Here is an 11,713-nt window from a genome sequence, read left to right as displayed (position 1 = left end):
AGAAAAGTGATTGGGGGGAGTCGGGGGGCAGGCAGGGTGTGGGTTCGGGCAGGGCGGGGGTCCCCCCCATGCTCCCCTCCCCCCGACCCTGTACTTACAGGCACTGGAGCCCTGGTGCTGAACATGCATCTTGGCCAGCCATGTTTCAGCACCAGGGTGAGGAGCCAAACACTAAGACTCTCTGGCAGCCGGAGTGTTTCCATGGAGGACCCAACCTCTGGTTGCCTCAGGGCATGGTCCAGGGCTGCGCCCTGTCCCACTTTCTTAAACTCCAATTTTTGTAGACCCCTGGATAACTAGGGGTCTAATTTTCTCCCCTCAAACATTTTTTCGTTCCCACATGTGCCTCTTGCCCCATCTCAAAGGGGTTTGAGATGGGGCAAGAGGCATGCGCGCACTTGTCTAGCTGCGCTCATTAGGTCACCAATTTAAGTTTTACTAAGGCAAGTTTGAACTGCATCTAGTCCTCTTACATAATCCTCAACGCCCACCTTGAGGTAGATAAATGTCTCGTAGTGTGGAAAAACATTCAATCTGCAACAAGTAACCAGAGGTGCTGATTTACTGCTGTTTCATTCAGGGTTAAACTGCCCTAGTTTAGCTTTCATTTACCGTGGGATAAGTGAAAGCTACCTGTAAGCAGCTCCATGGTAAATCCTTGCTTTGTTAAATTATTATAGTTTGATAGCTTATTCATAACCCTTTCTATAAATAAGATCTTCAGCAGTTTATGTTAACTGTGTATGTTGACATAAATTATCATTTATAATGCAATTTATGGAGTTGCTCAGATTTCTGCCTCCTTTCTGGCCTCTCAGCATATATTGACCCAGTGTCAGACTGTGTCTTATTAGGGTGGAATTTTATGATCCCCCTTTCAGACCAAGATCCAGGTACAACACCCTATGTGTTTCATGCACAGAGCTCTGTGCAATAATAAGGGACTTTACTTGGATTGCAAGAACTCTGAATTTGAGCAGCTGAATTACCTAAAAGAAAAACCAAAACAATTGCTGGTATAGAACAAATACACAAGGTGCACCAACATGGGCAATTAATGAGCCGTGATAAACTCTGGCTCTGTTTGAGCTGGAGTATACTGCTCCTGGGCACAGCATCTGCATGTGCCTGGGGCAGCAGTACTTGGGCTCCAGGTGGTAGCATCAGAGTTTGGGCTGGCTAGGGCATGAGGATGCAGAACCTGCAGAGCTGTGTGGCTAGGCAGCAGTACCACAACCAGGAACAGGACCAAGAGAACCTTTCCAGTGCCAGCAGGATGGGGGAGAGGGTACAGGACCAGCATCCCAGTTCTGAAAGTGGAGAGATGCTCAGGGAGAGCAGGTCCCTGCAGCTCCTGTAGCATACCCTGGCTGGGGAGCAACAGATTTAGAGTTACTCACACCAAGCCTTGTCTTTTAATCACAGGCCTTGCCTTTGTCTGGATGTGCTGCAACTGGCCCCTCTGACATTCCAATACTCTGTCTCAGAAGTTTGATAACACTGGCCACAATTTGGGGCACATATCCAAATTCACTATCATGTGCCCACTTCACTTTCATCTTACTAGCCTTAAGTAAAAAATGAGCTTGTGTCTGTCCCATATTATTGGCATCTAATTAGAGAAAAAAAACTATAAATTATTCTAATTTCAAATATTGATGTATGCAACATTATTTCTTAAATTACCAGCTAGACAATTCAATTAGGTGAAAGATTATGCTTTACATAGAGAATCAGTTGTAAACTATTTCAGGAATGTCCCTGAGTTATACTTACGGGTGGAAGCACAAGTGACACTGAATCATACAAGGCTGTGAGGTTACCTTTATTATTAGACCAAGATAACTCAGCTACATGCTTATTTGCAGTCTTGGGCTAATTAATACATTTAGCTAATAGGATACAATACAGATTATATTCTGGAAAAAAAATGGTACAAGTTTTCCCATTAGTTCTGTCATCACAAGTGCACTCTATAGATCACTGTGGAAACAGGGAAATTATTTCCATGCCCTCTTTGTTCTGATAAATAAGCAAATACACTGCTTTTGAGTAAGGTCAATATAACTATTCAAAACCCTTCTCTTTAGCACTCCTATTACTGAAAGATGTAGCAAATGGCAGGTACTCCAGTGTAGAGTAGAAAGGCCCACTCTTGAGAGAAAGAAGAGGGTGTTTTATTAGATGATAAACAACATAGGATCAAGATAACAACAGAAATCTGCATAGAAGAATTTTGATCCTTGGCAATATGGCAAGCTTGATCCAAAATGGTACTAGCTTTCAACGCCACACTTCAACCAACTGTGCCCAGATCTCTAACTCCAACACCTAAGTGATTTTAGGGAAATTCAGAGAAATTAAGACCAGCAGAGTTTTTAGAAAACCACCAGACTTAGCAGGGGACCACTGACACAGGCTTCCTCTCTCAGAAGGTATGATGCAGTATATCATTAAAAAAACTAAAAAACAAAGCAAAATAAAACACACCTTTACAAATAAATGGACAACAAACTGGTTTTATTAGATAGGACTTCTGTAAAGCACAGAAAGGCAGACTACTGGTTCAATTATAGATCACAGATAAAACATATGTTAGTGAAACTTCCGTCACTACATATAGAGCTCAGCTTATTTCTCTAGAAACACAGTGATGCCTACAATCAGCTCAGCAACATTATCGATTTTGACCTTTGAAATAAACATAGGACAGGAAATAATTCTGTTATGGGCGACTGATCAGCTAGAGCTTTGTATCTTAGCTACCTCACATGAGATGCAAGCACTTGAAAATAAAATATCAATTATCTCAGATTACTTATACAACTATTTAACATTGTAAAGGGAAAGGGTCATCACCCCTCTGCATTCCCATTTCAGGACTACTAGTTAATGTAGGTCTACGATGGCCAAACTGTGGCTTGCGAGACTTGTGGCTCTCTGGAAATTGTCCGCAGCCCTGCTCACTTCTCCTTGAGATGACTGGGGGACAGTGCAGCCTAGCACCTACTGCTGCTCCGGCTTTCCCTGCAGGGAGTGCATCCTGCCCTGGTCTCTCCTCCTCTCCTCTCCCTCTAGCACTGCTGGCTCAGGTGCCGCTCTGCCAGGTGGAGGCTGCAGCTACGCCACTTACCCCAGGGTGTGCTCACCATGGGGAAAGCCAGAACAGCTCAGCAGTGCAGGGGAAGGTGCGGTCACCTCCACTCTGAGTTGCTCAACACGCCCCACTCATTCTCTGGCTCTTGAACTTCAGTGGAGGATCAAATGCGGCTCCCAGGGTGAGTAATTCTGGCCACCCCAATACAGGTATTTGGAAAAACGACAATTAGTTTTAACAAATTTTAAGAAGTTTTTCTAAGTTTCCTTTAAAAAAAAAAAATCAATTTGACAAACACATGCCAAGGAACAGAAATTATGTATGAAAATTTTTATTCAAATCTCTTTAGACCAGCTGTATCGATCACAAAAAAACCCAAACCAAGCAACCTTCCCCCTCACCCGTGTTTTATTTTTAATGCAAAAACATTAGCAGTAAGGCTCTGGAATCCCTAAATATATGGTAAAACTTGACTTAAATGGGATCAGCATTACATCAAAAGACAATAGGGGGGAAGGATGAAGAATCAATACGTACATTGTACGGAGCTGTCAGGAGTCCAGCTGCGAATTTCAGTAAATTTGCTTGGCTTTATCACAATCTGCCCCATGTGCATTCATATGAGCTGCAGTTGGCGTTTGGGATAACAAAGGCCCTTATGCCGCAAGCATTTTTGTACTCATATAATGACTTGTAGGTTTCTAAAGTCTTTAAAGTGTTAAAGCTGAAAGTAAGATGGGCTAGGTGTATCATGAGATTGACGTGAAAAGCATTTCTTATTGATTTAAAAAGTCCAGAAGATTCTCTTTAGCTGTTTTAGATTTTATTTTTCAAGGCTGCCTCCAGAAGGCAGTAGTTAACTTTTACAAAAATAAGCACAAGTGAAAAGGTCAGTTAACAATCTTCTGTTTACTTTTTCAAGTCTGGTGACATTTATGGCATCTGTTATACAAGTTTGAATATTGAGGCATACGATGGGTGTCAGACTCAAGATCCAAACTTGGAATGAAAAAGCATCATACAAGACATCTCAACCAAGAGTCGCATCTAGTTTAGCCAAATTTGCTTATTTTGAAATGTTATGGTCACTCTTCTGGTAGATGCTTTTTTTGTGCAAATAAATAAATGTCTTTGCCTCTTGGAAAAATGTTTATGCAAAAGATCCTCAAAACTCTTTTCTGAAAAGAAACTTAAAGCAGATCAGATCCAGTAAACTGATGCAAAACTTCAGTACACACTTAATTCAGGGTTTGGAGGCAGTCTACCTATGCAGTTCATTTGACTGAAGAATATTTCAATATCATAAACTGAAGACTCATCATGACTCTTATTTATGCAATGAATAGCTCTAACACTAAGCTTTTACCAGTGGTGGGGGGAAACTGACTACACAGTTTCAACAATATAGCAGTAGAGAAACAGGAGGACATAAGGAGGGAAAAGTAAAATTCAGTTTGCAAGTCCCAATCAAACCTGAATTCCAGTGTACAATATAGTGGAATAAGGTTCCAGCTGCATTTTGTTGGTTAACCAACATGGAAGAGTTTCTCTCTTGAACTTTGGGAAGTTAAACTCAATTGTTCTTGCAAGGCCCCATAGTAGAAAAACCAAGAAACAGCGTTGAAACAGCTCATTCAAACTAGTCGCAAATTATTGCATTTCTGCCTCCACAGCAAGAGTGAGGAGTTGGACTTAATGACTCCTGCATCTCTTTCTCTTCCTGAGTTCCTTCTTAACATGCAAGGCATTGAAAGCGTACAACAGGAACAACTGCTTCATACAGTATAGAGTACTTAAAAACATCTTGAAATTGACCCAACTTGGGTAGTTTTAGGGCTGTTAGTAGCAAACACTGACAATGGTAGAGATGAGTGAGAAAGATTAATCTATCCTTTACACCCAGCAGGCAGTATGCTGGTGGTCAAATGAGCCTGCTAGGCACGGTTTAAGCACAAATTTAGTTTCATGTTTTGTTTAGTTCCTGTTTCTGGTTTATTCTGTTATTTGACAATTTTGCATTATAGCTCTGTAAAGAGAACCAAGCAATGGCAAAAGAGGAAATAATTCTAATTGCAGCTAAATTATAAATTATTAAAAGATCTTTTCCCCTAATTTGTCTTGCTCTTAAATGTTCTTTGAATACAAGATATATGCTTTAAACTGATTGCCAGTCACTGGGGCCGGATCTGTAAGTGTAAGGTTGGCACTAGGACAAGCCAAGTTTAAACACTTTGAACACAATTTAACCTCCTCAAATGTTTGTACTTAGCCTAACTACTGAAGGCTGCAAGTGGGAGAGGAACATTGGAAAAAAACTGTCATATGCAGTTCACTCTGTTTCAGCATCCACTCTGGGCAAGTTAGATCTATGATTTGACCCAGTAAACGACAGTTCATATGTTCTATGTTCTTATGCCTGTAAGTCTGGAAGCACAAATTACGCCACATACTTTACAGTCCGATTATATCTGGACAGGAACACAGAAATCGTTCCAAGTTTGAACTTAAGTTGCACAGAAGCAGAAACATCTGAAAAATAATTCCAAATAAAAGTTGCAGCTTTAGATACTTAAAATAAACTATGTAGTCAGAAGACACCAATACGTTTATATATCCACTTCCAATTATTTTGTAGAATGAAAATTATGGTCCCTCTAACCAAGACTGGAACGCTCTTCCTGCAGACCCAGCAATATTCTTTTCGCAACAAATGAGGAAAATAGAAGACAGCATTTGTTTCTCACAATAAGTATGTAGTGTTTGTTTCCCTCAAAACATCATACTTAATGTGAAACTGTCACTTTTAGACAGCAAATTGTATACTCAATAAGGCCTGATTCTGCAAACATTTTAGCACATGCTTAATTAATGGTGTGTGTGTGTCATCAGTCCCACATTAATCATTTGTCACAATCCCATAACAGGAATACATGCTAAGCCAAGTTCTGGATCTGTATTTTACAGATTTTGAATTTTTATTTCACTGAGTCACAAGTTGGCAATAAGATAAGCTTAAAAACAATTCAAACAAACTGTTACAAAACGGGACAGGTATGATAAGCCTCGAAGACTTTTACCTAAATTTTTCAGACTGGTCACAGGGTGCTGCTCAATCCTGAGTGAAGACTGCTTACCACTCTTTAGAAGTATATTTTCTCAAGTAAAATAAACCACAAAGTATTAAAATTTTACATGATAATTTTTGTGCATATGAAAAATACGTTATTCCTTGAAAGATATTTATAAACGGTCCTAGAAAGAAAAAAAAAGTGAAGTTTCAAAAGGTACACTGCACGGGGAAGTTCTGATCTACTGTTGAGGTTTTGTTGTTGTTTAAGAGTTAGATCCAACATAGGAGTCTCATTGAATTATTATTACTTTGCTGGATCAAAGGCCTGCCCTGGATGCATCCAATTTACAAGATCTAGGCTTAACTATATACACAGAAACATACAAAAAGAAAATTACCCCCCAAAAATGTTATTTTGTCAACAACATGAGTTGTATATATTCAAAGTTTCACAAACAAAAGAAAAAAAAAAATCACAAGACTGAGAAATGTTTCAGTTTGTCTACAGAATCAGGAAACTTCTCAAAGACCCAGGAAACTCCTCAAAATACTATTGCACTGATATTCTTGAGTCGAATAAATGAAAACAAGACACGCATTTGTGTGAGACAACTTACTTTATTTGTGCAATTCTCAAATTAAGTTAATTGCTAAAAAAAAATGGTCAAAAGGCACTTAAAATAGTTATTTAAAAAATAAAATCATATGGTGAGCACTTACAAGTCACCAACCACAGTTTGCCACTAATAGAATTATTTTCTTGTCTTAAAATCCAAACAAACATTCACAGATTTTCTTTGGGACATACTGCCCAGCAGCAAGATGCGTCTCCCAAAATATTCTTCATACAATTCATGCAGCTGATGTTGCAGAGTAACTTAAACACCATACACAGTAACATGAAGAAATATTATACTCGTGCAGTTCCACACAATTTTTTCTTGTCAAGTGAAATAGAAGTCTTTCCAATTAGCCCTATATGAAGTGTGTGTTTTCATCAGTGTATGCACTATTTATTAACATTAAATAGGAACTACATTATCCAAACAATCACTACTTTTCTGCAGACTACCAGAGTACAATGAATAGAAAAAAATTACTCCCATCCTATCAGGGAACCAGTCTGCTAAATTTACTCTCTCAAACATCCACAAGTGAAAGCATAGAAAAAGCTAGGGACAATGTGTGAAAGAAAAATAATCTGAACAGTTTTGACATGCAGGAAACTATAGGAAGCATTTCCAGAGAGAAAAATCTAAGAGCAAACACAAAGGCAAATGACATCACAGTCAAAGGACAAGGGCACTGCATGTTTCACTGGGAAGTACAAGTGTATTATCTTAGCTAGGGTTACCATACTTCCAGCATCAAAAAAAAAAAAAGACACCTGTAGGGGGTAAAAGAGGCAGAGAGGCATAAAATTGTGTGTTGGGGAGGAGGGAAGAGCAGTTATATGTCCGTGCCCTGCTTCTGCTCCTCACTTCTAAGCCCCTTGCTTTCGACCTGCAGCCCCCTACCCCCCCGCATTTCCAGTGCCCCCCCCTCAGGACCCCCAGCCCCCCGCCCCCCCCCCCCCCCGCCCCCCCCCCCCCCCGCCCCCCCCCCCCCCCGCCCCCCCCCCCACAGCTCCCATGCACACACACGCACCCTTACCTGGGAGCAGAGTACGTGACCCCCACCAGCCAATCACCTTGCCCAATCAGTGAAGCTGCTAGTCCCTGGGAAAGTAGAGGCAGAGCAAAAACCAGGACATTGGCTTGTATTTTAAAAACCCACCCAGACATGAGGACAGGGAGCCAAAAAAGGAGGGCATGTCCAGGAAAACCTGGACATATGGTAACCTTATCTTATGCAAATATATTGCAAGATAAACTGGGAAAAAACAGAGAAAAGATAGAAATCTAAATTAGTCGATTCCTCTTAAATGGCAAAGACCAGTTTCAGCTATAAGTAAGGCTAAGCAGACACGGCATTTATCCCAGGTCTGCTTGTCCCTGGCTTTAATTCCTATCGACACAACTGTGAAACAGTCATTTACAAAAACTTGGGGGGGGGGGGGGCAGTTCTCAGGGCTCTGACATAGTTTACATCTATTGTGCAATTAAATGATTAGCTTCATAATAAATCTGGAAATGCTACACTGCAAAATAATTCCAACAATAGAAGTGGTCAACAAGCTGTAAATTTGTTACTTAGGAAAAAAAAATATATGTAGAACAATTTAAAAACTGGTTTATATCATGCTTTAATTTTAAAGTGTGGCATGTCACACAATACTTCACATTTACTTATTGTGAATAACAATGAGTTTATACATCTGTAGAATGCCAGAATAGAAGGTTTTGTCCTGGGAGAAACTGGATGTCTGTTTTTGGTCTAAGAACTCAAAAATGTGATAACAAATTGAGGATGTTCTCATGCCAAAAGAAACCAAAGAAGAGCTAAAAGATGAAAAGGCAGAGAGAGAGAAAGCAAAACAAAAAAGAAAAAAACCAACATAAAGCATTTAAGTTCTAAGACTGCAACGAGCAATGAATATTCCAACTCCCAGAACAAACCCCTGAGGACTGTAGAACGTCTATTATCCAACAATGTAAAGACATTTAAATTACAGTTTTACAATTGGATTTTTTCAGTAACAACTGCTGATGCAAGAAAGCACTCAGGCTTTTTTAAGATTAAAAACGAACCATATGACATAAAATAGTCTCTGACTCTGTGGTTCAAAAACATACATTCTAAAAAACAGCAATTCATCGACACAAAATTCATTATAGCAACTTGCTTGGGCTGCAAAAGCTGTAAAATCAGTCTAACATTTGCTCTTTAAGTCTGAGGCCATGAGGCTGAAATCAATGGCTAGTCACTACAAAACACCATACAAGAAGGCTGTACTGTTAGACCTTCTGAGAAATCCCATCACACTTTTATTAGGCAGACGTTTTGAAAGTGAAAAATGAACATGGGAACCAAGGTACAAAACTAGCTGATGTTTTCTAGGCATAATTACTTTTTCTATAACAATATAACAATCCAAGAGTAAAACCAGCCCAATTATAGAAAAACTTACAACAAAAAAGTAAGTCAACATTTTTGTAAGAACCTGGCACAGTAAGGCAGTAAGTCTGCCCTCCTTTCTCAACACATGTTGAACAGCAAATGCAATTGTTTTCCCTAGCCCAAGAGTAAGGGCAATACAGAAGGCATTTATTTACAATTTATTGCAGGGGTATGAAACTTATCTGGCCCCATGCACTAGATGAGGGATGTGAAGCTGGTCTGCAGGGTGGATTGGCCCTGCTGACCAGTCCCGTACATGGTGTGTGCCCTGGACTGGCCCTACATGTAGTATGCACCCCAGCTCTAGGTCTGCACACAGCACATTGGTTAGCCCCAGCCCATGTGCCATATGAGGGGGCCATCTGTGGGCTGATCTGGCCTGGCCCCAGGCCCAGAATTTAGGTCCAGTCTGTTGTGCCCTGGAACAGCCCTTCATGTGCCCAAGACAGGATCTGTGTGCATCACACAACAGACAACTCCACATACCACATGCAGAGCTGGTCCAAGGCCTATGGGCAGCACTGATGATTGGATGACAGGGCTCCACAGCCCAAATGCAGCCTGCAGGCAGCACCTTTGACGCCCTTACTTTACTGAAATAGAATAAGTATAAAAGTCCTATACTAGGCAGTCATTTTACTGGCTACACCACAAGACAGGAAGTTGCTTTTTGTCTTGAGATAGGTAAAGGACACTGAAGCTCACTAAAAACAGAAAATGAACTAGCAGTAGTGAGGAACTGCAGGCCAAAATGTTGTAGGTCTTTCACACTGGCAGAGTTAATAATATTTTAAAACAAAAAGTACCAACTTTAAGTAAAAAGTTCTGTGGTTTATTAAAGGAAGTTGAGTCTGAACAATGTACTAATCACTATAACTCAATGTTTTTGGCATATGAACTTCATAATCCTGTTGGCCTGCATCTTGCAGATAACGTAAGTGATTAATGATTAACTCCCGCAGGAATATTTTGCTACTTAAATTGCATTCTGTGGCTCAGAAGAAGTGTAAAGCAGCAGCATTCTCCTGTGGACGTCAGAGATTTATGAGCGTTTCAAAGAGATTAAAACTGTGGAAAAATTCTACACAGGTTAACTCACAAACATTTGTAAAAGTGTTATCCCTTCCAGTCTACATGAGGTAATTGCACTGGCAAAAAAATACTTATGATGAAATACTAATCTTAATTCTGCCCTAACTACTTGTTTAATTACTATTTGGTAATATCAGTTGTACTGGGAAAAGAAACATATCCTGGAGGCAAAGGTAGTCATATTTACTTCATTTTTCATGGGATACTGCAGTTACTGCCATCCTGTTACAAGGTAGTTACAGATTAAACTAGATAAAGTAAATCATGACCCATGACAGAGTTCAGCAACCTACGGTATGCAGACCAGATGTTGCCGGCTGAACCTCTTGAATGAACCCACGAAGCTGTGGCTTCTGTGCCATTCAGCTGTGGAGGGGGAGGGGCTTTCCCTGCACCATGCTGCAGTTAGGTGCCCAGGGCTTCAGTGGAGGGGGAGGTTTTGCTGTACCATGCTGCAGCCTACTACAACCTCTGTACCCTCCAGCTGCAGCACAGTACAGGCAGATTGGGGCTTCTACCATGTCACCGCTGGGTCTTGGGAAGAAATGGTTCAAGGGCCAAGGGCTTAGTGCCTGCTGGCCTCCAAACCAAGCTGATTGTTCAGCCCCTCTCTTGCCAGAAAATGATGCAACACACTGACTTAATATTGGTTGGCAGTAAGCATCTGCTTTTAATGCTCTTCTCTAATATAGTGCTAGATGCACCTTTCCCTGCTCTAATAAATCCATCTGAGATTGGTGCTGCACACATGCCAAAAGGCAGCTGCAATACAAGTTTTTTGATACCCAAAATGTATGACCTGGAAGTGATTCAGCAGGAAATACTCTCATGCTGGTGCTAACAGCACCTGACTTTAGGCACACTGAGTAAGGCCACCTTCTACCAGTATTATCACCAAAACAGGAGCTAAGAGCAGCTAAGTTTGGGTGACACTCAATGTGATGAAGGTAAAAAGTGAAAAAAGTTAGGAAGGCCTCTGCTAAAAACTGCAGGCTGAAGATAAGAGATATGTTAAGGTAGTCAGACCCTGGAGCTGGACTAATGATACAGGATGCTTACAGACATGGGAAACCCCCCAAACAAATAATAAAAACCCTAGTGCTTTACTTTCACCTCAGTGCATCCCCACGCCAAGTGCAACACATGCCCAGAAGAAGCGTTGCATCAGTTTGATCTGGCTTGCTCATGTGCTTCAATGAGGCTTTTTAGGTGCTTTTATCTAACAGCTGAATCACCTATTAGATAAAAGTGCCAAAAAGCCCCGCTGAAGCATGCAAGCTATACAGAAGCTGGGGAGTCAGGTCCAACTGATGCAATTCTAGTTCAGGGCATGTGCTGGTTTGTTTTTTGTGGGGGTTTTTTTTTTTTTTGGGGGGGGGGGGGGGCATGTTTGT

Source organism: Gavialis gangeticus, unplaced genomic scaffold, assembly GCF_001723915.1.
Source record: "Gavialis gangeticus isolate Ggan-Ray unplaced genomic scaffold, GavGan_comp1, whole genome shotgun sequence".
Classification (NCBI taxonomy): domain Eukaryota; kingdom Metazoa; phylum Chordata; order Crocodylia; family Gavialidae; genus Gavialis; species Gavialis gangeticus.
The sequence above is the reverse complement of the archived record's forward strand: the minus strand, read 5'-3'. Positions refer to the sequence as shown.